The sequence below is a fragment of the Oryctolagus cuniculus genome, chromosome 3, assembly GCF_964237555.1.
Source record: "Oryctolagus cuniculus chromosome 3, mOryCun1.1, whole genome shotgun sequence".
NCBI lineage: Eukaryota > Metazoa > Chordata > Mammalia > Lagomorpha > Leporidae > Oryctolagus > Oryctolagus cuniculus.
Genome location: NC_091434.1, coordinates 59,804,136 through 59,809,262, shown reverse-complemented (window position 1 = coordinate 59,809,262; position 5,127 = coordinate 59,804,136). Strand labels below are relative to the sequence as shown.

The window sequence follows — 5,127 nt, the reverse complement described above, 5'->3', positions numbered from 1 at the left end:
GTAAGTGAAAACAGGAACAAATGCGTTCTCAAACAGAATTTGGTGAGGGCATTGGCCCAAGAGTGATAGGAAGCACAGCCTTGCAGGGATCCCTATCTGGGGTGTGGATGGGACATGCAGCCCTAGTTTCTGTGGAATCAAATATGGTGTGGGAGAAACAAGACAGATCCAAGGTTCCCAAGTGCCCTATCAGAGACGGAAGCAGGTTATGTTGTCTAGACTGCAGGAAATGCTTTGTTTTCTGAGGGAAGGTTATCAGAATTTTAAGAGCCAATGATGGCTGGCTAGACAGTATAACCGAAGTTTTATTGACTTCTTGGTTTTAGAAAGCTTTTTTCCTCTTTCTTTTTGTATGAGTCTAAAATTCCATCTGTAAGCCCAGGTTGCAAATTAAAACTTAATTAAATTAGAGTTTCAAGAGATATAGATCTTATGACAATAACAGATATTCTCTGGCTTTTTTTTCTCCCCCTCGCCCCAATCAAGAGTTTTAAACTTGAAGTGGAGTCAGTATCATTTCTAACTTTTTTTTTGTAATTTCTTTTGGTAAATGCAGAGAACATGGCTAATTTAAATGATTATTTCACAATCACTGAACATTGTTACATAATTCAATATAAAATAGCTTTTTCCTAGAGTGTGAACATTAGATGATTAAGAGTTCCTTAAGCTTTTCTTTTTCTTTCTTTCTTTTTATAATTTTTTTAAGTGAAAAAGCAGCATAGACTCATGCTTCAAGGATTTGCCTCTCCATTGACCTTTAGGCCTTCTATGTTTTTTCCTGGCTGTTCCCGCCTTCCCCACTTCCTTCCTTGTAGAACATTGTCAGTTTAAGACAGTGAACCCAGAAGTTCAGGAAAAGGAGTGTACAATGATTTAAGCAAGTTTTTTTTTGGCTTAAAAATTTATCCATATTTGTGCTTTTCTTGATTTAAATTGCTTTATCATAATTACAGTTGAAAGTCAAAATTTTAAAATATTTAAAAGATCATTTCCTTCCAACCCAGAAAATTCTATCTCATGTTGAAACACACATTGGAGCTTTTAGCAATTGTCCTGTAGTTTTTCACTAATACTATTGATTTGAAGTCCCCAGTTCTAACCCTGGAAACTATTATTCCCGGGACCACTGGACCTGAGGCTTTACCAGACTTTTTTTTTTCAGGCTTTAATTTTTTCACTGAGAAGCTGTTTTGTTTCCCACTGGTGAATCTAATATGCAGATTTGTCTGGTTTTGACAGATGTGATAAATCAACAGGAATATATATATATTTAATATAGCATGTATATACAAATATTGTATTCTTCTATTACCTTTCCAACTTATGGGTCAACTTTTAAAAAAAAACAAACTCAAATGCCTGACAAACAGCTGCCTAGATTTTGGAGTTTGACTGCCTATGTTCATAGACGGTAGAAATGTGAATTGTGATAGTTTTTTTTAGAGACAAATCTAGTAATGTTTGTGGATGTTTTTGGGTGTTCCTACCACAACCTACCAACCCCTGCATCATCTGGATTCTCACCAGGATATCTGTCTGACACCTTAGCCTGCCCTTCCTTGTGCATCAACCACAATGGCATCCCTGTTTACTCTCAACTGCTCCCCTAAGCACGCTCTCAGAACTTTGCTGCTTGCTATTCCTTCCGACTAGAATGCTGCTCTCTGAATACTCCTCATGGTTTACTACTCAGGTCTTTTGGGTTTCTGATCAAACAGCTCCTGAGAGAGGTCTTTCCTGATTACCACATCTAAAGTAATAATAAATCCCTGTAACTTTATATCTCCACAGTTAGCTTCATAGAAGTATAACATTATGTTCCCTCCGCCAGAATCAATGTTCTATGCGAGTGGGGACTTCATTTTGTTTACTGCCCTATTTCTAGAGTTGAACAGGCACAGAAAGAGTATTGAAGACCTCTTATGTGGATGAACTATCTGTGGTAGCAAATGAACAAAAAATAAGCAAAGAGAAAAACAATAAGAGCATGGTAGGATGAACAGTGGTATTTCAGTAACACGAAGTATTGTACAGTCACCATGAATTTGGAAATACATCTCCATCATTGGGGAATTTCCCAAGTTTACAGGGAAGCAGTACAAATTCCGAAGAGTGCATTTAATAGGGCTCTGAGAAAGCATAAAACAATCTGTCTATCCATCCATCCATCATCTACCTACATATAATCCATGAGGCTATGTACAGAGGATACTCACCAGGTTGTCTGTATTGACTATCTGGGGAAAAGTATGAACAGTAATTGTCCAGTAAAGTAGGTGTAAAAGAATCAGAGGGCTAAAACGTTGGCAAAAAGGGCTATAAAATGATTGCCAATGTGAGATATGGCTGTATTTGGTTCTGCAAGATGTGCTTCATGGCAACTTCAATCAAATAGTTCTCCACTCCCCACTGCCACAGTGACTTAGTGTCAATCTGTGACTCCTGGCTGCTGATTTCTGGGCTCCTGTCAATTGTTCTCCTTTGGAATTTTCTGTTGATGCTCTGATATGACGACACACAGGTTCCAGGTGTATACCCGAGTCTTGTCTTTGCCTACCTCTTGGAATTTCTGCATTTCCTGAGAAGGATCTTTGTCTTTGTGCAGATGTATTTCCCTCGTTTCCCATGCCGTGAGTCCTGGATGCTCTATGGCTGTTGTTGTCACTTGCAGGGAGGTGCTGTTTGAGTTCTGAGAACGACCATGGCATTAATTCTAAATAGCTTATGCTTCTGTGGTTCACTGGGGTCCTTACAATGCCTGAGCCAGAGAAGTGTGCCTGAGAAATGACAATGTGGAGTCAATGGCAGTGTGCTCTAGATGCTTAGAGAGAACTCTGTGGACTCCTCTGACAGAGATATAGGGAAACATCAATGAGTTAGAAGCAAACATTTTGAAAATAAAATGGCACTGTCTTAAAAATGTAAGAAAGCAAAGCAAAATACTTGCTTGAATAATTAAAAATACAGTAATGAACAGAAAACTCCCTTTTGGGTATAAATATGTCCCTTTTTTCCATACCTTTCAGTCATCTGAAATTTCACACTCATTAGCCTGTGTTTTCCACAGCTCTAGGGATGGGGCTGTATACCTTTTTCATTGATACTGGATGGCAGTTTTCGGGCATCCAAGTCTTCACTTTAAATAGAATAATTTAGGCAGGCTAGTCCTAAATTTAGGCTCCCTAAAGGCAAGAGAAAGATTTCATTGTGATTTTGATTTGAGAAGACACAATGATTTTGCTACAATATGAGTGTGTTACTTATATCATTATAGGGTTTCTAATCTGTCATTATTTTCAAAATGAACATCATTGATGTAACTTGGGAAGAACATTAAAATTATCGTACATTCCAGAAGACTTTCTAACATACTTGCTTAATAATCACCAAGTAGTAACAAATTGCATTGGTTGATAATTCTTTCACTAAGAATGCTGGGCTTTGACAGAAGTCTTTGGATTATATGGCAAAGCTCAAAAGAAGCAAGTAGCTAAATAGAGAAATGAAAGCACCCTTTTCACTACCCTGTTTTAAGAATGGGCTTGAAGGAAATCAGCAGTATATAAAGAGCAGTACATCAGTTTCATGATTGACTTTCCACCTTCTGGGAATTTACCTTGACTCCTCAGCTCACTGGCTCTTTGCATATTGTTTTTCAGTGTTCTTTTCAAAACTAGAACTCGTAAATCATTTAATCATGCTGAAACCCTACGTTGAGAAAATCATGGGGAATTCTTGCATCAGTGAATGGGCTAAGAAGCTTGCTTTCACTATTAATGTGCCTAGTTGTGTCTGACAAAAGCTTGTATAGATATCAGACATCAACTACGAACTCGACAAGACAGCTTTCTACCAAGACAGTCCTCCAGTACTTTAGAGTTTTGCTTAATAATGAAGTCTAGCATCTTTACCCTTTGAAAAACATCTAAAACTAAAATACAGTTTAAGAATGTACTTCAATTTTACTAATAGAGAAAATTAGTAGTAGAAAAAGTGTTGCTTAACTACAGTGGTGTCCCGACACCTGGGATCATCCTGGAACATTTTTATAGTAATTGGGATAAAGGCCTTATCAGGTTCTCCCTGTATAAATGTATCTGCCAAGCAGTGGGCTCAGAGGCTTATTAATGGACAGCTGTTTAAGATAATGTGCTTGATCAATGTCATTGACCTACTGCTTCATACTTGCAGTCACTCCATTAAGATTTATAATTTTCTATTCTCATGTTAAAACTACATGAGAATAATTTATTTTTTTATTTTTTTTTGACAGGCAGAGTGGACAGTGAGAGAGACAGAGAGAAAGGTCTTCCTTTGCCATTGGTTCACCCTCCGATGGCCGCCGTGGCCACACTGATCCGATGGCAGGAGCCAGGTGCTTCTCCTGGTCTCCCATGGGGTGCAGGGCCCAAGCACTTGGGCCATCCTCCACTGCCTTCCCAGGCCACAGCAGAGAGCTGGCCTGAAAGAGGGGCAACTGGGACAGAATCCAGCGCCCGGACTGGGACTAGAACCCGGTGTGCCGGCGCCACTAGGCGGAGGATTAGCCTGTTGAGCCATGGCGCCGGCCGAGAATAATTTATTTCTAGTAAAAATCCATCAAATAAAATCAGATAGAATGTTGTTCTTTTTAAATGGAATATATATATATACTGATGTTATCTGCTACTTAAGAAATAGTAATTAGAGAGGAATACTTAAAAATTTTTCATTTGGGGAGCTTACTGAATTTTCTCATGACTCAGATACAAAAGTGACCACAAAACCCTCAAGATAAGAAAAGCAGATGTGTTATTGGAAATATAACAAGCAGTATCCAGTATCTTTCCACATTAATATATGGAAATCTTCAAAATTAGCATTTTAAAAAATTTTTAAATTAAACTAGTTTTCAATAGATTCAATGTGATTTGTAGATGATATTCTAAGAATATAATGATATTCCCTTCTCTATCCCTTTCTCCCTCCCCCTGTCTCCCTGCTACCCTAATTCTTTCTCCTTCATTTTTTTAAGTTTTTGAAATACCATCTTTTAAATTTACATTACAATAAAAAGGCTTAATATCTCACCAAATAAGATGTTTAACAAGTGAAAAAGCAAAAAGACCTTAGTTCAGTGGGAAT

At 37.9% G+C, this 5,127-nt stretch overlaps 1 long non-coding RNA gene across 1 annotated transcript in view; it reads left to right on the top strand.

The window, feature by feature from the left end:
• The window catches only part of LOC138848967 (uncharacterized), a 152,534-nt gene that overhangs the window by 24,237 nt on the left and 123,170 nt on the right, over positions 1-5,127 (top strand). The gene's annotated exons all lie outside the window — the stretch shown is intronic.